Source organism: Sus scrofa, chromosome 3 (genome assembly GCF_000003025.6).
Source record: "Sus scrofa isolate TJ Tabasco breed Duroc chromosome 3, Sscrofa11.1, whole genome shotgun sequence".
NCBI classification, from domain to species: domain Eukaryota; kingdom Metazoa; phylum Chordata; class Mammalia; order Artiodactyla; family Suidae; genus Sus; species Sus scrofa.
Window position 1 is genome coordinate 115,329,962 of NC_010445.4, and position 22,175 is coordinate 115,352,136.

General features: G+C 43.0%; 1 long non-coding RNA gene across 2 annotated transcripts in view; it reads left to right on the forward strand.

The window, feature by feature from the left end:
• Positions 1 to 22,175, forward strand: part of LOC102165540 — a 282,871-nt gene that overhangs the window by 152,082 nt on the left and 108,614 nt on the right. For both annotated transcript variants that reach the window (XR_002342823.1, XR_001307847.2), the window contains 2 exons: positions 9,761 to 9,964; positions 14,740 to 14,943. This is a non-coding gene — a long non-coding RNA (uncharacterized LOC102165540). The remainder of the gene's footprint in view (positions 1 to 9,760; positions 9,965 to 14,739; positions 14,944 to 22,175) is intronic.

Below are 22,175 nucleotides of genomic sequence, written 5' to 3' on the forward strand. Positions count from 1 at the left end.
GCCCCTGGTGAACACCATTCGACTCTCTGCTTCCATGAATTCGACTTTTTTAGATTTCACATTTAAGTGAGACAATGCAGTATTTTTTTTTTTTTTTTCGGTGTCTGGGTTTTTTCACTTAGCATAGTGTCTTCTGGGTTAGCATGCCTCCACAAATGACAGGATTTTCTTCTTTTTTTAAGGCTGAATAATACGTGGATGTGTGTGTGTCTGTGTGTACATAGGTATACATATATGTGTATACATATGTATATATGTGTGTGTATATATAGTGAATACAGTTTCTTCATTCATCTTTTGATGGGCACTTAGGCTGTTCCATATTGTGAATAATGCTTCAGTGAACACGGGGGTGCAGATGTGTCTTTGGGATACTGGTTTCATTTCATCTGGATGTATACCCAGAAGTGGAGTTGCTGAATCATCTAGTAGTCTTATTTTTAATTTTTCGAGGAGCCCCCATATCATTTTCCATAATGACTGTACCAATTTACATTCCCGCCAGCAGTGCACAAGGGTTCTCTTTTCTGCACATCCTTTTGCCAACATTCGCTATCTTTTGTCTTTTTGATACAAGCCATCCTAACAGGTGTGAGGTGATGTCTCAATGTGGTTTTGATTCACATTTTCCTCTCAGTTAGTGATATTGAGCATCTTTTCATGTGTCTTTTCATTTGTAAGTCTTCTTTGAGAAATGCCTATTCAGATCCTTTGCCCATTTTTAATTGGGTTATAAATATATACATTTTTGATATTTACCCTGCAATATTGTGTTTATAGGAAATATGTATTTGATTGTGTATATTTGATCTTATTCCACTGTTCCTGCCTTGTAGCTCCCAAAGCCCTTGGAATTTACGAAGTGTTGAAAATGATAATGCTATCATTTGTTGTGTTAATAAAGTGACTTTTGGAAAGCACCTAAGGATGAGGGCTGGTTGCCAGTGGGATCAACCTTGTGATTGGAGGGTTAGAACTTTCAGCCCTCATCCCTTGAACTCCTGGGAGGGAAGAGAGCCTGGAGATTGAATCAATTGCCAATGGCCAATGATTTAATCAGTCGTGGCTGTGTAATGATGCCTCCATTAGAACCCCAGAGGACTGGGTTCAGAGATCTTCCAGCTTAGTGAACATGTGGAGATTTGTGAAGAATGACTCACCTTTTTCCCATAGCTTGCCCTAGATATCTCTTCTATCTGGCAATTCCTAAATCCTGTTAAAATAAATTGGTAATCTTGTAAGTAAAATGTTTCTCTGAATTCTGTGAGGCACTCTAGCAAGTTGATTGCACTTGAGGAGGGGGTTTTGGGAACCTCTTGTTTAGAGCTAGTTGGTCAGAAGTGCAGGTAACAACCTGGACTTTCGACTGGTGTCCGAAGTCCAAGTAAAGTAATTTCACCAGTTTGTTTTGCTTTTGTTGCTTGTGCTTTTAGTATCATATCAAAAAAAAAAAAAAAATCACTGTCAAGACTAATGTCAAGGGGCTTTTCCCCTTTGTTTTCTTCTAGGAGTTTTATAGTTTCAGGTCATGGATTTAAGTCTTTAATCCTTTTGTGTGGTGAAAGGTCTGGTTTCATTTCCTTGCACATGGACATGCAGTCTTCTCTAAACCATTTATTTTAAAAATCTATTCTTGGAGTTCCTATGTGGCTTAGTGGGTTAAGTATCCTGCGCAACCTGGGTCGTTGCTATGACATGAGTTTGATCCCTGGCCCAGGAACTTCTCCATGCCCTGAGTGTGGCAAAACAAACAAACAAACAAACAACCCCCCCCCCACCAAAAACAGTCCTTTTTCCAATGTTTATTTTTGGTGCTGCTGTTGAGGATTAGTTGACTGTATGTGTGGGGGTTTATTTCTTGGCTCTAGATTCTGTTCCATTGTTCTATGTGTTTGTTTTTAAGCTGGTACCATACTATTTTCATTATTGTAGTTAATTGGAAATCAGAAAGTGTGATGCAGCCAACTTTGTTCTTCTTTCTTCAGACCGATTTGGCTATTCGGGGTCTTTTGTGGTTCCTTATGAATTTTAGGATTGATTTTTCTCTTTCGGTGAAAATATTGGAGTTTTGATAGGAATTTCATTGAGTCTGTAGGTCATATTTATCCTGGACTTTTCATTTGGGGAAAGTTTTTGATTACTGATTAAATCTTTATTTGTTTTGGATCTGTTCAGGCTTTCTACTTTCCCTCGATTTAGTTTGGTAGGTTGTCTGTTTCTAGATATTTATCCCTTTCTTGTAGGCTATCCAACTTGTTGATGTATAATTGTTCTTAAATTCTCTTATGAGCCTTTTTACTTCTGGGGCATCTGTTGTAATATCTCCTATTTCATTTCTAATTTTCTTTGAGTCTTATTTCTTTTTTTTCTTGGTCTAGCTAAGAGTTTTTCAATTTTGTTTTTATTTTTTTCAAAAAATGAATTCTTAGTTTTCTTTATTTTTTTCTATTGTTTCTTTGTTTCTCTGTTTGACTTATTTCTGCTCTAGTTTGTATTATTTCCTTCCTTCTAACTTTGCCTTAGTTTGTCTTCTTTTTCTAGTTCCTTGAGGTTTAAAGTTAGATTGTGTATTTGAAATCTTTTCTTTTTTTAATGTTTTTTGGGGGGGCTATAAAACTTCCTTAGTACTGCTTTTACTGCATCTGATAAGTTTTGGTATGTTGTATTTTTGTCTTTATTTGTCTCAAGATATTTAAAAAATTCTCTTTGATTTCCTCTTTGACTCAGCAGTTATTCAAGAGCGTGCCCTTTATTTTCCCTGTATTTATTATTATTTTTCATTTTCTTGCTGTTATTTATTTCTAGTTTCATTTCACTGTGGTTTAAAAGATTCTTAGAATTATTCCATCTTCTGAAATTTGTTAAGACTTGTTTTGTGACTTAACTTATGATTTAGCATGGAGGATGTTTTGTGTACACCTAAGGAGAATGCCACTGGGTGGAAATTCTTAATGTATCTTTTAGGTTCATTTGGTCTATAGTGTTCAAGTCAGCTATTTATAGATTTTCTGTCTGGATGCTCTACCAATTATTGGAAGTAGGATATAGAAGACTCCTGCTGCTATTGTATTGCTGTCAATTTCTCCCTTCGGATCTGTCAGTATTTGTTTTATATATTTAGGTGCTCTGATGTTGGGTGCATATATATTTGTAATTGTTAGATCTTCTTGTTGAATCAATTCTTTTATCATTAAATAATGACCTCCTTCATCTCTACGACAGTTTTTGACCTAAGGGCTGTTTTTTTGTTTTTGTTTTTTGCCGTAAGTATGCCCACTCTTTCTTTCTCTTGCACAGAATTGCTTTTCCATCCCTTCTCTTTCAGCAGTGTGTTTCCTTAAGTCTATAGTGGGGCTTTTATAGACAGTGAATTGCCAGATCTTGCTCTTTTATCTATTCAGCCACTCTAAGCTTTTTGATTAGGGAGTTTATTCCATTTATATTTAAAATAGTTATTAGTAGGTGGGGACTTAACTATTGCTATTTTGTTAGCAGTTTCCTATCCATTTTGCCTTTGTTTTATCCCATTCTTCTCTCCTTGCTACCTTCCTTTGTTATGTGATGATTTCAGGGTTATATTTAGGTTATGTTTTTATTGGCTGCATTTGTTTACCTCTAGTGACACTGGTTTCTATTCAGGTTGCACCAGCAGAGTTTCCTTTTTTCCAGGAAGTGATCAGCGAAATGCCTACCATAGTGTCTGCTGCAGAAGTTAGAAATGGTATTAACTTTCTAATTTGCTGAGTCTCTTGTTTTGCTGCAGGAGAGACAGGTGTTGTGTGGTTGACACTGGATACTGTTAGGAAGAGAGTTAACTTCCATGTTGAGTGGTTTTGAGAAATTTTCTTCCACTACATGGAAATCATTGATCCCAATACCCTTCCTATTTCATGGGTGGATGAGATAGGCAGTTGCCACCATTGTATGGTTTGAGGGGAATTCTGACAGCCTTCCCATCAAGACCTATCTTTGCCATGGGTCTTCTGCAAATATCTCCAAGTCCCACAATATAGGCATTGTGTTCAGTAGAGTTGTCCTTGACAGAGGTATGTCATGAACACTTTAGTATAAGTTAGGTTATTGTGTTCTTTTCTCCTGCCAAGGCAATTTCTTTAGGGGACTAAATGCTAAATAGATGAAAGAACCCTTGATATATAATTAAAAATAAAATAAGCACTTAACCATGAAACAAGTATAAGAAAATTCTTATTTCCCCCAAAATGATTACTGGATGATTTTTGAAGTATTTCAAATATCACACTTGCTCAAATATGTATTTTGCTGCTTCTGTTTTGTCAGTGCCCCGATTATGGCTTAGCGTAGCTAATAGATGTTATATCAGGGCTGTGGGGCATGAAATGGGAGGGAATATGAGGGGACAAAATTTCCAGAGGCAGCAGTGAGAACTTCATTGATGGTCCCTAGTATAGGGTCACTGGCCTCAAATTTCAGAACTTTTGGGCTGGGTTCCAGTCCCTGGACAGGCAGGGGTCAGGAAGGCAAATCCCTTGATCTGATTTCTCATTATTATTATTATTATTAATTATTATTATTGCAGAGGGATTTTTATAATGATTTTTATTTTTTCCATTATAGCTGGTTTACAGTGTTCTGTCAGTTTTCTACTGTACAGCAAGGTGACCCAGTCACACATACATGTATACATTCTTTTTTCTCACATTATCATGTTCCATCATAAGTGACTAGATATAGTTCCCATTGCTATACAGCAGGATTTCATTTCTTATCCATTCCAAAGGCAATAGTTTGCATCTATAAACCCCAAGTTCCCAATCCATTCCACTCCCTCCCCCTCCCTCTTGGCAACCACAAGTCTGTTCTACACATCCATGATTTTCTTTTCTGTGGAAAGGTTCATTAGTGCCGTAATTAGATTCCAGATATAAGTGATATCATATGGTATTTGTATTTCTCTTTCCAACTTACTTCACTTAGTATGAGTCTCTAGTTTCATCCGTGTTGCTGCAAATGACATTATTTGCTCTTTTTTTATGGCTGAGTAGTATTCCATTGTGTATATATACCACATCTTCCTAATCCAATCATCTGTTGATGGACACTTGGGTTGTTTTCATGTCTTGGCTATTATGAACAGTGCTGCAGTGAACATGCAGGTGCATGTGTCTTTTTAAGGAAAGTTTTGTCCAGATATATGCATTTTTTATGTTGTGTTAAGTGACCTACATTAGAGTACCTGTTACTGGTATAGTGCTCATTAAAAGGGCAAGTCCTCACAGTCTACCTGAACAATACCCTGACTTTAGAGCAAGGAGAAAGGAAACAGTCTCCAGAGAGCTGGTGATAGGGTCCTCTCTGAAACCCAGAGGTTCTTCTCTGCAATCATTTCCCAGAGCTCCTCTCAGTCTTTCATGGGTACAGAGAAAGCACATCCCCAAATGTTTCACGCGCAGTGCCTGGTATGTGGGAGACACCAGTACATTTTTGCTGATCAAATGAATGATGGGTTCAAGCCATACAGCATCCTTCTCAATCATGCACCGGGATTACCAAACCTTTTAATATTAGGCTGACTCTCTTGAAATGATAGTAGATACTAAATATTTACTTATCTATGAGATTTTTAGAGTAGCATTCTTCCTTATAAAACCTCAGGGTGCATTTGAATAAAATTACAAATAATTAAAATCTTTTAAAAAACCATAAAACCCTTAAAAGCAAAAATGATATTTTATGGCTAATAAAGCTAGAATATAGGCCTGATTATAATGCTATGTAATCATGTATGTAATTATTACATAAATACTGTATAATCATCCTAATAAACCATGCAATTTCAGCCACTCCTTCTCCCGAAGCTTCTCTATTTATAGGCCTGATGTGTTTGGCAGGGGAGAAAAGATAGATTTAGGGGAGGCTGGAGGATTAAGCACAGTGTGTAACTTGGAAGGGCCTGTGCAGTTTACTAATTTAAGAGAATCTGCATTGGTGCTGAACAAGGAAAACCAGCTTCGGGCTCAGAGGACCCTGAAGGGAATCACCTGGACCAAGTGAGCTGGTTCCCCCCCCCCAGCTATCCCGCTTTCCACTTGAGTGCCCATCATACTCCCCACACTCCAACCACACACAGGTGTGCCCTTTCTCATCTCTGCCTTTTCACATCCAATTTAGCCCCTGGGAGGCTCATTATTCCCCTTCCCACTCCCCCACCCCCTGCTGGGCCAGTTACTTAGGTGGCAGACCAGTCTCAAATTCTGGAGATCTCCCAACCTCTACTGATTGTCTGAGGATGCTGTTCTTGCTTAACTCCTCCCCAAGGCTGGGACAGCGAATGGGCCATCTCTTCTCTGTATCTTGCTCCTCCCCTTGTTTGTACCGGGCCCAAGTGGGCCTGGTGGGCTAAGCAAGGCAGTAGCTGTCATCTTGGGATGGAGACATACCTACTTCAGACAGCTCACAAGTCCTGTGAGTAGTGGTTCTCACACTCGAGTGTGCATTACAGTCCCGCAGGACTGGTTAAACACTGCTTTCACCACCTTGCTCCTCTCCTGCCACCAGGATTTCTGACTCAGGCAGTCTGGGTCCGATCATTTGCATTATCAAATTCCTGAGTGATCACTAGTTTCTAGGTGATGCTAGGGAGGGGACTGCACTTTGAGAACTACTGGTTTAAGGCAAGATCTTATGAGCCTGTCATGGTTTCAAGACTGATGGCTTCCAACATGAAACTGATAGTTATCTCCTATAGCTTTAAGTGCTTTCCTCTTTACAAAATGCTTTCTCATACGTTCTTTCACAACCTTCCCAGAAATGAGACCAAATTGGTGTTGTTTCTTGTCTAATCACAGAGAGGCTCAATGATGTGTTCAAGGCCCCCGGCAGACAAGCAGGGGAGCTGGGGCTTGAGCATCAGCCCCTCCTCCACATACTCAGCCCCTCCCCCACACACTCCCGTGTCTCCCAGCACTTTCTCTTTGAGTGGGACTTGTTCTGTTGGTTTGAATTTTTAGGGAACTCTTCATCCAATGATGCAGGGAATGGAACAGAATGTTCCCTAGCTTCTAGGAGGGTTGATTGCTCTACTAGTTCTGCAGAATCCCTCATCTCAGCCTCTTTTCATTTGATTAGTAAAGCACACTCTTCTCATATGGAAAAGGAACCAGGCAGTCATTCACAGGATGAAACACCCTGAAGTTTGGGCCCAACTCTGGAGCTTTTAGTAGTAGCTGTGATGTCGGGAAGGCAAAGAGGCTCACCGAGTTTGGCTGTTGCTCACTGCTCCTGGTCCAGAGGACTTACCAGTCCAGTGGCATCTCTCCAATTTCAGCTTCTGGAAGGTCAAGGGCTGCTGCTCAAATAACCCACATGAGTCAAGCAGCAGCTTTGCCCACGTCTAGGGAGGAGGAATTTGCCCTAATCTCCAAGGGCCATAGGCAATGGGGGGCATCTGGGTATAGATGCATTACCAACCTCACTGTCCATTTCAATCCCATCTTTACATTATGCCCTCAGCTAAAACCTCTTTCTTTCTTACTACTGTTTGTAAAATCTGTATCCACTTTAGCAGAGAGATAATCTATTTATGACAGATTTCTCTTTTCTGTTAGAATGGAAATGCCATATCTTGGCAGATTATTGCCTAGAGATCCCTCCTTACAGCTTCTCCACCATATGCTCCCCCACTTTTTTCATGGACTGTTCCAAAATGCCCAGGAATCCTCTAGGTCACAGTTGGCTGCCTAAGTCTTCAGCTCCTGGCGCGACTCTCAGAAGGTACAGCTGAGATCTGTGTTTTATTTTTTGGTTCTACTTTGTCTTACTTGGAAAACACTAGTAGTGAAAAGAAGAATGTTTCAGAGACATCTGTATTTTCCACAATGATTCTCATCCCACAGAAAAATATAATCAGCAGCTTCTGTGTGAAGAGAGCTGGGGTTGGAAATAATTTGAAATGCAGGAGCCCTGTCTGAGACCTCCATTTTGGAGGGGACTTGTGTGTGGTTTCCGAGCATTGATCATTTTGAGGACTCAGTGGCTTTAACTGTCATGGTCACACTCTCCCATCTTGCCTTTCACGGTGCAGTGGGTGCTGAGCTGTGCTGCCTTCAATGATGTCTTTTTTAGGGCTTGTTTATCCTTGGGGCTCTGTGGGGAGCTGATGTTCCTTTCACAGGATGCGCATGCCTCCAGGACCGTGGCCCAGGATGGACAATCGATGACCTTGTGGTCGCTGCTATCCTGCAGAGGGCGAGACTGGGGTTATTCACAGCTAGGTAATTGGCCCCGATGCTGAGCTCTTCATCCTCAGCAAATGCAGGCATCAGGGGGGCAGTTACAGATCAATGCAGGGGCGCTGAATACACAGGCCCCAGAAAAAATACCAAAATCAAAAATGGATTTGTGTTTAGAGTGCATTGTATATCCTGGTCTGGTTATGAATAATTTAGCCTTCCCCAGGCTGAATAGACTATATTTAGCAAGCCTATTTTGCTTATAATACGTCCGATCCTTTTATGAAGAAGCATAAAGCATAAGAGAAGCGCTCAGAGTTAGGGGTGACTTTATTCGGTAGGAGCGTGGAGGCACCCTTACCTGCAGTCCCAGGCTTACCACGCATACCTGGGCAGCCAGGGGCAGAAGGCTCAGGGCACATGGAGCGGGCAATGGCCTGAGGAGTGTATCTCCCTGATTGGGGAGGGGACAGGGCTACTCTACCCATGTCATTGGTGGCTCCCAGCTGGGTCATCTGTCCACGAGCGAGGAAGTGGCAAGAGTTGAGGAGTGCCCAGAATTTTTACTTCCCTTCTGTCCTGTTATAGCCCCAACAGGAATAGGATGGTGATTTGAGAGGACTTTCATAGACTCTGTACATCCTGCAGAGGCAGGATGAAGGGAATGTTCCACAGAGGATAATGAAGATTCCCAGGGCAGGGACAGCAGGGCTTCTTACCTCTCCTGAGCCTGAAAAAACAAAGGTAGGGAGCAGTTCCTCAACCCATGCAAGGGAGGGCCCTGTGGACTGGCTGTCTAATGGGAGTTCAGGCTTTGATTAGTGGTGACTCCTGCCCGTGGCAACTCCACAGGGAGGATGCCAGAAGGATAAACACTGAGACGGCACCCTCCTCCCTTCTCTCATCTCCTGTGGATGTCCCCCCATTGATAAAACCCAACAGAAAGCGAGAAGCAAGGAAGACCCTCGTGGAATCCACGTAGGTCGGCCTCCCAGGGAGAAAGAATGGAGAGTGGATCTGAAGGTACCAATGGAAGATCCCAATGCCCCATAACACTCTTATGATGGCTTTCCTGCTATGAGTTGCACTGCACTGTCTCTAGAAGGTACCTATGAACTCGCAAACATTTAACTGTGAGAAAGTATGGCTTAGCTGTTAGTAAAAGGTCTGGTTGGCTATCAGCTGTCTTAGGGATGGAACATAGGACATATACATTTTATGGGTAAGATGGACATATAGCCACAGGAAGCCAATGGTGTAGGCTCTGGGGGTTCAGTGAGAAGCAGTCCAGACAAGCTCTCCATTGGGGGCCAGTGTGTGTAACTTCTTTGGATCCCTAAGTGGCAGTGGGGAATGTCTGATTAGTAGGTTTGGAGCTGGGCTGAGAATTTACATGGCCTACCAGGCCCCCAGGTGAAACTGATATTGCTGATCTGAGGCCTCACTTTGAGACTCGGGGGCTCTACCAGCCTGCATCGTGCCTCTTCCTGTTTGCCAGTTTGCACAGCTAGAGCCATTTAACTCACACGTGGTGATTCCACCCCACACAGGAAGGGAGGATCACGGGCCTTTCGTCGGTTCTACACGGTGTCACTTTACGGCAGATTTCACGTGGGTGGCAGAGCTGAGCCTTTGCCGCGTGTTCCAGCTCCCAACTCCATCCCTTTCTGGATTCCCTGCTGGACACGTTCTTTCCTCTGGGACTAGCACACTTGGATTTGGCTCAGTTCCTTCTGGAAGCCGAAGATGAGCAGGTAAGTTCCCTTTCCACTTCCGGGCATTTACCTGGTCCTGGATAGTTGTGACCCAGTGCTCAGTCTGGCATTTTTGGTTTGCCTGCTCAGGTTTCTTCCTGTGTTTGATGTTGAGACTTTGAAGTTTGCCTTTTCTGTGCCAGTGAGTCTAGTGTCCTGGGTCTGGCATTTCGGGATCTAACTTCAAATACACAGGCTACCTTCTTCTTTTCCAAGCATGGGGTATTAATTTAGTTGAACAATGTTCTTCTATTTCTATGACTTTACCCATTTTTTTCCCTTCCTTGATTTCCATATGTTTCCAGACCCCTCAACCCCAGGCTCCATCTTCCTCAAGCTGAGTTTCAGTGTTTGCTTGTTTTTTTTTTTTTTGTTCTTGTTTTTTTTTTTTTTTTCTCTATAAATGGTGACTTTTCTGGTAAGATCATGCAGCTTGGCTGGAAGGGTCTAAAATGCCACCTACATGCATGGCTTGGGTCCAAATTAATTATATTTTTTCCTTTTAAAACTTGTGTCAAGGAGATCCATGGGCTTGCCAGGCAAAGTATCGTCTGGAGATCCGCAGCTTTCAGTGTGCTCAGGGAGCTTATTAGAAACGCAAAGAGCCTCGGGCCCCACCTCAGATGTACTGACTTAGAACCCACGGTGTAATAAGAGTCTCATTGTAAGGAACCGATTAGTGCTATAGCGCCTAGAGGATGAACTGCTCCCACCTGAGACTAATTGTGACTCTCAACCTTCCCAATCGCTACTTTTTCCAACCTCCTTATTGCCACTGATGTAATTTTAAAGGCCTGTGTTGGGTGTTTCCTGCTGACAGTGTCAACCATGACCAGCAACCCTTGATGCTGTGGCAACCCAGAGTCTGTGTCCATCTCACATTTGTTGTTTCTTGGGGTACCTCTTGCACAAGGCCCTTTCAACTGTGTCAACATACCACATATCAAATATTTCCTCATGATTCTGGCCATAATCTAATGTGGGCTAGGATGACAGCCAGACAGAGGGTCCAGGGCCAATGAGTACCATCAGGTTTCACAGGCACATTTAGGTGCTTCATGTGACGCTGGCCCACAGCAGGTGACCATCCAAACATCTCTCATCCGCATTTATTATGGAGAAAGAGTTGCAAGTAGACAGGACAGCGTGAACTAACTCTACCCCAGAGCTTCCGAGGTAGGTGGGGCCAGCAGCACTGATCTGGGCAGTGACTCCAGACGGTGACTCGGCCCACAAATCAGGTCCAACCTTTAACCTTCAATCAAGAGGGCTGAATCCTACATAAAGCCTACTGCTGAGGTGTGTGGCTTTTGGTAAGTAGGTTTACTACTCAATACGTCACCCTCTTCATCTGTGTCTGATGGACTTGAATTAGATGCCCCTGCAGATGATGGGCAATGCAAATTCATCCACCTGTTCTCCCCAGCAGGGAATTGAGTGGGAATGTTGTGTGTTGCCTGACTAAGCAGTGTGACTTTCATGACTGTATATAATCTCTGTAAGTGGGGCTGTTTGGACTTAGGCACAATACAATTCAGGTGTGGGATGGGGGTGGGGGTTGTGGCAATGGCGATATATGTGAAGTATGGTGATGAGGGAGTGGAGTAAGGGAGGTTGGAGGTATGGTGATAAGGAGGCGGGGTTATGGTTTTGAGGGGGTTATTGGGTATGAGGGGCAGGGCATGGTGATGGGGCAACCATGAATAAGGGTGGGGCTAGCCATGCTGAGGGGTAGGGCTGTGGTAATGAGGGAGGTGGAGATATGTTGATGATGGGTGGAGCCATGGTGAGGAGGGGTGGGGCATGGTGAGGAGAGGGTGGGGCATGGGATGAGGGGGGAGCTGTGAATAAGTGTGAGGCCAGAATGCTGATGGGTGGGGCTCTGGTGATGAGGGGGTGGGGTATGGTGATGAGGGCTTGGTGTATGGTGATGAGGGGGCAGCATATGGCCATGAGGGGGAGTAGTGGTGGTGAGAGGTTGGATATATGGTGATGAGGGGGCTTGGCAATGGCAATATTGGTGAGGTATGGTAATAAGGAGGCAGAGGTATGGTGTTGAGGGGGTGGGTTTATGGTATGGGAGGTTGGAAGCTGGTGATAAAGGGGCAGGGTTATGGTTATGAAAGGAGGGGTTATGGTGATGGGGGGGTGGAACCTGCCATGGGGAAGAAGGGGTGGAGCCAGCCCCGGGGAAGAAGAGGCAGAGGTATGGCGATGAGGGTATGTAACTATGGGGGGGTGGAACCAGGCGTGGGGATAAGGGCTGGGGCCATGCTCTTGGGGGAGATGGACCAAGGAGGAAAAATCAGAGTTGAATCTTATCCCTGCTCCTAAACCTGAAATTCTGGAACTAGGCCCTCAGATTTTAGTAGCAATCTGACTGAAAGTGACTATTACTCTTTTTGAACAGAAATCTTATTTGAACAGGAATCTTATAGCTAAAGGTAAAATCTGAAAGCAGACTAAAATGTTCAGTCTTGGAGTTCCCATCGTGGCGCAGTGTTTGACGAATCTGACTAGGAACCATGAGGTTGCGGGGTTTGATCTCTGGCCTTGCTCAGTGGGTTAAGGTTCCAGCCTTGCTGTGAGCTGTGGTGTGGGTTGCAGACGTGGCTCAGATACTGAGTTGCTGTGGCTGTGGTGTAGGCCAGTGGCTACAGCTCTGATTAGGCCCCTAGCCTGGGAACCTCCATATGCCATGGGTGTGGCCCTAGAAAAGACAAAAAAAAAAAAATCACATTAAAAAAATAAGTAAAAAATAAAAAAAATGTTCGGCCTTTATTGCCATCAATTCTTAGATTATAACATCCTTTTAAAAGTTGAATTATAGTTCATCTACAGTTATTTCAGGTATACAAAGGGATTCATTTATAAATATAAATACATATTTTTCAGTTCCTTTTACCCTAGTTTATTATAAGTTACTGAGCATAGTTCCCTATGCTATACAGTAAATCTTTGTTGTTTAGTTGTTTATCTGTTTCATGTAGATATATATATACACATATGTATATATGTATTAGTGTGTGTTAATTTCAAATTCCCAATTTATCCCTCCACCCCATTTCCCTTTTCATATCTATAAGTTTGTTTTCTTTGTTAATCTATTTCTGTTTTGTAAATAACTTGTGTGTCTGTATACATATGTATTTAGATTATACATGTAAACCAGGTATGGTATTTGTCTTTGGCTTACTTCTCTTAGTATGATAATCTCTAAGTCCATCTATGTTGCTGCAAATGGCATTATTTCATTCTTTTTTATGGCTGGGTAATACTCCATTGTATATATGTACCACATCCTCTTTATCCATTCATCTGTTGATGGACAATTAGGTAGCGTCCATGTCTTGGCTATTGTAAATAGCTGCCCATGAGCTGCCCACTAGTTCTCTGGCCTCATACTCCAACCCACCCTTCTGCCCCCAGCCATTCCAAACCCCCAGCATTTGACCAGAAAGCGTTTCTTACCCCCACAACTTCCCATATATCATTTCCTCTGCTAGGGTGTTCTTTTAGTCTATTGTTCTTGAAACGAGGTGTTACTGCCTTTTGAAAAGTGTTCTTTAATGTTTTTGGAGAAACTGTGCTCCCATAGCTCCTTGGGTAAACTTCTAGAACAGTTGTCAGCTGAATGTACTGTCATCTTCTCTGCCCTACTCTTATTACTACACTGCAAGTATTTTGAAAGAGATTATGTGTAATATCATCTTGCATCCTTAGTGTCTGAAGAGAGTAAATGTCTAACTTGTATTGGTTGAAGCAGTCAGCATACAGGCAGACCTTGGAGATACTAAGGGGGTTTGGTTCCAGACCACCACAATAAAGCACATATTGCAACAAAACAAATATTGCAATAAGCTAGTCCTGTGAATCTTTTGTTTCCCAGTGCATGTGGAATTTATGTTTACACTAGACTGTGGTCTATTAAGTATGCACTAGCATTATGTCTAAAAACACTGTGTATGGTCCTGACAAGGGGAGGCAAGGTGGGGGAGGGAAGGGTTGGGGGATGGGGATTATCAGATGCAAACTATTATATATAGGCTGGATAAACAACATAGTCCTACTGTATAGCCCAGGGAACGATATTCAGTATCTTGTGATAAACCATAATGGAAAAGATTATGCAAATGAATATTATCTATATGTATAACCGAATCACTTTGCCGTAGAGTACAAATTAACACAATATTGTAAGTCAACTATACTTTCAATAAAATACATTTTTTAAAAACAACATTATTGTCTCCATATGGCTGGATGATTCCTCAACACTGATAAAACTCTGCCATGGTATATCGTTGCCCAACTTGATTGATCACTGAGCATATTTTATATTAATTTTTATCCTACATTATCTGTACCGGGTTTTCTTCTCCACAGTAAACAGGCTTTAGTCTTCACTAGATCTTTAAAAGTGCCATTTTCAAGCCCATTTATAATGACTGTCCTTTGCCACACCTGGCCTGTGTCACCTTCATGCTTCCAGTCGACTCTGCTGCAGAGAGCTTGTATCAGAATCAAGGGGGGCTGGAGGGCTTGTAGGAATGCAGGATGAAGGGCGCCACCCTCACAGTATAGCGTTGGTAGAGTTGAAGCTGGGCTGAGAATTTACATGGCCTACCAGGCCCCCAGGTGAAACTGATATTGCTGATCTGAGGCCTCACTTTGAGACTCGGGGGCTCTACCAGCCTGCCTCATGCCTCTTCCTGTTTGCCAGTTTGCACAGCTAGAGCCATTTAACTCACACATGGTGATTCCACCCCACACAGGAAGGAAGGATCACGGGCCTTTCGTCGGTTCTACACGATGTCACTTTACGGCAGATTTCACGTGGGTGGCAGAGCTGAGCCTTTGCCGCGTGTTCCAGCTCCCAACTCCATCCCTTTCTGGATTCCCTGCTGGACACGTTCTTTCCTCTGGGACTAGCACACTTGGATTTGTCTCAGTTCCTTCTGGAAGCTGAAGATGAGCAGGTAAGTTCCCTTTCCACTTCTGGGCATTTACCTGGTCCTGGATAGTTGTGACCCAGTGCTCAGTCTGGCATTTTTGGTTTGCCTGCTCAGGTTTCTTTTTGTGTTTGATGTTGAGATTTTGAAGTTTGCCTTTTCTGTGCCGGTGAGTCTAGTGTCCTGGGTCTGGCATTCCCGAGCCTAACTTCAAATACACAGGCTACCTTCTTCTCCTGCTTCTTTTCCAAGCATGGCTTATTAATTCAGCTGAACAATGTTGTTGCTATTTCTATTGACTGTAAGGTGATGTGAGAGGCGGGGCTATGGTGATAAGGGGGTGGAGCCATGGTGATGAGGGAGATGGAAAAGTCAAGAGATTGAAAAGTCAAGAGTTGAGTCTCATCCTTGCTCTTACGTCTCCTGAAATTCTGGATCAAGACCCTCAGAGTGTAGTAGTAACCAGCCTGAAAGTGCCTGTTACTCTTTTGAAAACCATCGGCATTGTTTTGGGGCCTGCCAGACTCTGAGGTCCTTGGGGGAGGCAGACACACAATCTCACTGCTGACTGCCAGGGGTATCCCAGGAATGCATCTCCAAGTCAGTTTTTTTTTTTTTTTTTTTAGAATGTAAAACATATTTTCTTGTGAATGGCAGTTCTATGAAAACTGATTAAGATTCTTGACTGTTCTTCAAAATCTTTTAAAATGCTAGGAAGTAAGTAAACAGGAGTTTGTTAAATTATTTTCTGTTTTTGTTTTTTTTTGGTATGTTTGAAATATTTCATATGTAAAAATAAAATAATTCAATTTAATGCATAATATTCTGACCTCCGTGCATCCTGGGAAGAGGGTCAATAGAGATGAGGGAGGGGAAGTTAAGGAAGGAAGACAATTCTCTTTCTCTTGATTTGTTTTGGGCACAACTTTGAAACAGGGTAGCTATGTCCCTGGCTTTTTCATGCTTTCCCTTCTGCAACCTCACCTGCCTCTCACTTCATCCAGGGTGACAGTCCCATTCCAGGCAGCCCTTGAACACTGTACTTTCCAAATGTTCTCTGCCTTCAAAATTGGGGTGTGGCTAGAAGTGTTTAGAAAGTGCTTCAATTATCTATTGATGCTCAATAAATTGTCTTGAAATGTGGTGTCTTAAAACAGCTATTTTATTTGGTCACACCCTATGGGTCAGGGAAGTAGGATAGGGCATATGGGGATAGATGGTTGACAGTCTGTGTGTGATCCATGATGTCTGGTCAGGAAAAGTTTAACATTGAACATAGTGATTAGGAATGTGGGGATATGGGATCAGATTGCTGGGGCCCAAATCCTAGTTTTTCCATGTATTAGCTGATGAAATAATGATAATCATAGCCACTAACCTCATATGAGTATTGTCTTCAAGTTGACTTTCAGGTGCATTCTAGTATTTAGTCTAGATTGCCCAACTCTGCTGATAATGGTGGTATTGTTATATTATCATTGCCATTTACACTTAACCTTGAAAACTCAGCCTAGGCATATACAGGCAAGTTCTGGGGTTAGGCTGTTAAGGTCTCACATGGGAAGGATAAGCATTTTGTCCTGTAGACAAAGAGGAATTTCCAGCTGGGGAATGACAGGATCAAGCCCCTTCTCCCTCCCTTGTTCCTGCTCCCTCTGCCCTTTCTTCCTCATTTCCTCTTCTCTCCCCACTTTAAAACGATGACAGTATGTTCAAGTTGTGCAAATCAAAGGAATAGATTAGAAACAGGAGAATAAATGTGCTTAGCAGACCCAGGAAATCTCCAGGGGATTGGAATTGATTACCCAGCATGTAATATACAAAACCATCATTTTTCTGCATGTGGTGAACAATGGTGAACAATGGAAGTGAAGTAACTCCCCACTCCAGTCCCCCTAATCTGATGGAATTTTCTCAGTAATGTTGTGGAGTCATAGGGGTGAGCATGCACCAACTGGGCCAATTCCCACTGGCCTTTATTTTCTGGAAGGGTTGGCAGCAGAGGAAGACCAGAACCTTTTCCAGTGCACATACCTACTTTAATATGGAGAGGATTCTGCCTGTCCTGGGAGATGCTGCGACCTTGGGAAGTTGTGTGGATGAAAAGATACATGCTTTATATCAGACTTAAAAAATATATCCTGTTATCTTTCACCATGTAAGGAAGGACTTCTTTACATGGGATCTGTGTGAACCCCATATGGTCCCATTGTCATCTGGGGTGGTCCTGGTATTGGACTTCACTGGATCCAACAGGGCCAAATTTACTTCAGTAATTGGAAAATCTTGACTGTATGATGGGTGCAGGTTAGAGAATGTTAGGCAGTCATAAGCTTCAGAGTTTGTTTTGTAGTTCCTTTTAGTTTCAGTTGAGATTGGCCATAAGAACTTCGCTTTTCATGGGTTCAAGTAACCATGGGGCTGAATTTCACTTAGTACTCATCTTTTTTTTTGATTCTGAAGGTTGGATTTATTTGAATAAAGGGACAAGGGTAACATGAGCTGCCAACCTATATGACGTTTTTGCATGTAGTAGAAAAAAGCACTCTTTTATGGCATATGTAGCACATCAAAGTCATGACTTAGGAGCAAGCATGGCTATATTTTAGCCCCCTAGTTATCTCCTGAAGGGAGAGTCTATGCAATGCCCAACTCACACGTCCAAATGTGGCAGCCTTGTGTGAAGGGAAAGTATATAATAATAGGCTGACTTAGTAATTCAGAAGTGTGCCTGAGTTTGGGACATCCTTTCTGATTCAGTAGGTTTTGATTAGTGGCTTAGAGTTTCTGATTTAGTAGGTCTGAGGTAGGGCCCAAGAATTTGGATTTCTAGTAGGTTCCTAAGTGATGCCAGTAACCCTGGCCTGGGAGTTACATTTCGAGCACCACTTCTGTGGGGTGTAATTCCATGACCCAGATTTCCTCACTTCCAGGTGCTAGTTACCTGATTTGCTCATCAAACTCAAATATGCTTCTTTATACAGTGGTGTAGGTTGGTCCCAAATATATGGCTTCACTGGAACTTTCTGGAAGAGGATTCTTCTAGCTGTTTTCCTAGCACTTCCCTGTACTCTAGAAGGCCATTGATAAATTTGGGTCTGTGGCACCTCAACCAGCTCAGCCATCAGCATCAGAGTAGAGTTGAACCAGTTCTCCTTTTCTAGACCCTTTGTATCCTTCATAATTCTCTCCTGGAGTATTGCTTCTTGGACTCAAATGTCGCGTGCTTGATTTTAGTCTAGAGATTTATTTTTATATAGTCTGGAGAAAACAGTGCTATTTTTTGTCATCTAAGTGCAAAAAACAAAACAAAACTTAGTGTACTAGGAAATTATGCAGAGACAGTTTAATACTTGGACAACTTAAAACACGTGTGCGCATGCACAGGGGCTTTCTCAGAGACATCACTGAGTGAATAATAGGCTGCCTGGGCCCTTACAGCAGAGCCAATGAAATTTAGTTTTGCTCGAGTTTGGTTATTGGTGTTATGATGCTCCCTCTGGGCCATCAAGGAGTGAAACTGGAGCGCTCATTTTTGGAGCTGTTGAAGTTTCAAGCTCCTTTGAGGTATTGGCAGTGGGCTTGGCATGCTTTCAGATGTGGATGGCTTTCCCACTAATACCTCGCAGGCCCATGGGACATTTTTTTAAAAGTTTGAGCACCAAGTCAACCCATCTCCTTAGTGGCAGTAGTTGCTTTATCTGTGAGAATAACTGTCCTTCTTAGCTTCTCAATTTGTCACCTGTGCAGTGATTTATTACCTTCCAAAGCTGCAGTAATTATATAATGATGCAAAAATAATGACAAGCCATTCTGATAAACTTTATTACCTGTAGCATCTTGTATTCAAACTGCATTCTAGCACACTCTGTAGGATTACCAAGCACCCCTACATGTGTGACAGCCAGCAGGGAGGGCGGCTTCTCAGGTCTGAGAGGAAAAGAGGAAAAGAAACAGGATTCAAGCTTCCTGAACAGAGGCTGGGAAGAATTGGGCTGGGGTGAGTTGATTCCCATTTGGGGCACAGGCCAAATGGACTTATCTCCATTTTTATCCCAACAATTCAGTATTCACTTGCCTATTTTAAATTGGGGCTATAGAATTGGCTCTTTAAACAATCTTCAATGAAATATATAGTCAAAAGAATGTATATAAATGATGTGCAGTTGAACTCTTATTTTTATCTTGAACCCGCACCTTTAGAGCCTCTCCTTTTTATCAGATGACAAAGTTTCCCCTGGAGCTGTGTTGCGAGGCACTGTCCAGTGTTCTAGTCTTGAGAGTGAAGGACTCAAGAAGGCTGACGTACAAAGTAACTTTCAGATTTGCTTCTCATTTTGGAAAAATATCTGAACTTAAAATATCTTTCATGGGGAATTGAGAACTGAGATACAAAATCATAATGTGGCTGGTAAGAGAGTTCTTTTAGTAAATGCAGCTTGCCTAATTTGGGTCTGTGGTTGGAGGGTCAGGTCTTCAATTATTTTCCTGAACCGAGGAGTAATGCAGTCCCTATAGCTGACTGTGGAGGCCAGGATAATGGATAGGGGTCCTGTGCTGTCTTCCATCTCCTTCCTGATGACCAGCCAGTGACCTCAGGCAATGCTTGTTTCTTTTATGATGGATTCTCCTGGGATTGTACCAGGGGGCTTAGGCCAGGCCTGTGTCCAGAGTTGGGCGGAGGTGCTTAAAAATGAGGAAAAGTCATGATTATATCAGAGTACAGATGATTCCAGTACTACCAGTGCCCACATTTCTCATCTTGACAGGCTCTTAGTTGGATTACATTTCCTAGCCTCTTTTATAGTTAGATGGGAACATGTGACCTATTCTGACCAATAGAATGTAGGTATTTCCAGGACCGGCCATAAATCTCCCAAGCGTGGCTCTCCCTTCTCTTTTTCTACCGCCTGACACCAGAGAAGGACTATGTAAGACAGAAGAACTGTAGATGGAAGTGGCCTTAGAAGTTGAGTTACTTCTTAAAGGAGAGACTCCTAGGAGTCCACAGAACTGTAATGTGAAAGAGAAATCTTTTTTTGTGTTAAAACATTGAAGTTCCAGGGTCAACTTGTTAGTCTAGCATAATTTACCCTGTTCTGACTTCTTGGCTCTGAGAATCTGTGGATGAGGTTATTCCTATGCCCACAACTATGCCTAGGCCTCCTGAAATCTGGCCCAGGTCTTTCTAGGGTCACATCTGCTAGGGGTTGAATTGGAGCTGTAGCTGCCAGGCCACAGCAACGCTGGGTCCCTAACCCACTGAGAAAGGCCACGGATTTAACCCACATCCTCATGGATACTAGTGGCGTTCATTATGGCCTAGGTCTTTCTGATTGGCCAAGGCTGTGCTTTCTTCTTCTGAGTTCTCAAAATTGGGAAGTATCTCAGCATGAGAATGGTGATTTGAACCCTGGAGAGTCCAGATCTGTAGATGCTGTCAGGGAGGTGGTGGTTTCAAGGCAAGGGCTAGGCAGGGCTTCTCAGTCTTGGCACTATTGACAGTGGGGCCGGATGGTTCTTAGTGGTGGGGACAGACTGGACATTGTGAGATGCTTAGCAGCATCCCTGCTAGATACCAATAGTGCTTTCCACCTCCCTACAAATTATGACCATCAAAATATCTCAAGACGTTATTAAAGGTCCCTGGGGGAAGGGGGAAAATCACCCTTAGTTGAGAACCACTGGTCTAGACAAAGGCAAATCCCCAGCTTTAGACCTCAGGAGCACGAGTTTTCCTCTCTGCTTTTCCCTACTTCATATCATGGATTGAAGCAGTCTTTGCTTCCTCATAATACATGAGGACCAGAGCTGGCGTTTTTTGCCATTTGAGACTCTCCAGGAGTGGAGCACATCATCTCCACTGGCTTCCTTCCTTCCCTCATATTAGTATCTGTAGCTGCAAAACAAATTCCTTCAAAACTTAGTGGCTTAAAGCAACAATAACTTACTATATTGCAGTTTCTGTGGGTCGGGAATTTACAAATAGCTTTGGTGGGTAGCTCTGGCCGAGGGTCTCACATGTGGTTGCAGTCAAAATGTTGGCGGCAGTCCAGTCCTCTGAAAGCTTGATTGGGGATGGAGAAATTTGTTTCCAAAATGGTCCCTCAGGTGGTTGTGGGCAGGAGACCTCAGTTCCTCACCATGTAGGCTTCTGCAAAGTCTTCCTGGGCATCCTTACAACGTGACAGCTGATAAGAGCAAGTGGTTCAATAGAAAGAGAAAATGAGGAAGAAGCCTTGGGATCTTTTATGATCTGAAGTCACACGCCACCACTTCTGCTTTTCTATAGTCACTCAAAGCAAATCACTAAGTTGGGCACCTGTTCCAGAGAAGGAGAATTGGCCTCCACCTCTTGGAGGGAGGAGTGAAAAAGGATGTGTGGACATATTTTGAAACTATCACATCCAGTACCAAGCTTTCTTTGCTTAGCTACACTGGGCTACTCTCCAACCCTTGACACATGAGGTGTATTCTTAGATTTTGAACTCCCCCTACAGTACTTTTGCCCAATCTTCCAGATTTCCAATTCTCACTGGACTGTAGCATTACCCAGGAGTTACCTTTGGAAAAGATCTGATGAACTCATTCAGGCAGGTTGTAAAATAAAAAAAAAAAAAAAAAAGGTTTGGAGTTTGACCCTCCCCAGAGATGTTTGCCACTTTGTAGGAATGCCTAAATGTTACTAAGCCCATTTCCCAGAGACTCATCTTGCTAATGGTAGGATTTCAGACCCTACAGTGGGTGTGGAGGCGATTCTTGAGAAAGGCTGTTTCATGAGTGATGGGCACTTAAGAGATAGCTTTTCCAATCTTAGCCTGGCTCCACCAGTGACCACCTCCCCAGCAGCCCTGGAGCCCAGATCAGGTAGCATAATGATCAAGAGCACACTCTGGAGCCAGGCTACTTGGCTTTGAATCCCAGCTCCTAAACCATGGTGAAGGTGGCTTGCTGACCACCTAGCTTTGCGTTTCCCTCTCACAGTGTAGAATGGTGATTAGAAGTGGCTGTCTAGATAGGGTCAACATTTCTCAGCCTTTACTTGCTGCTTGGTGGGTCCATGTGACTGAGCTTGGGTCCTAGAGTACATGAAAGTGATGTATGTGCCTTCTGAGCATGGCCCATAAACACCTCCCATTTGACTCTCCAGTCCAACTTCCCCATCTGCTGGCTGGACATAGATGCCCAGAACAACACTGGACATTACATGGTGGTGATGGCAGGTATCACCTCTGTTAGTGGGGTCCTGAATGACCATG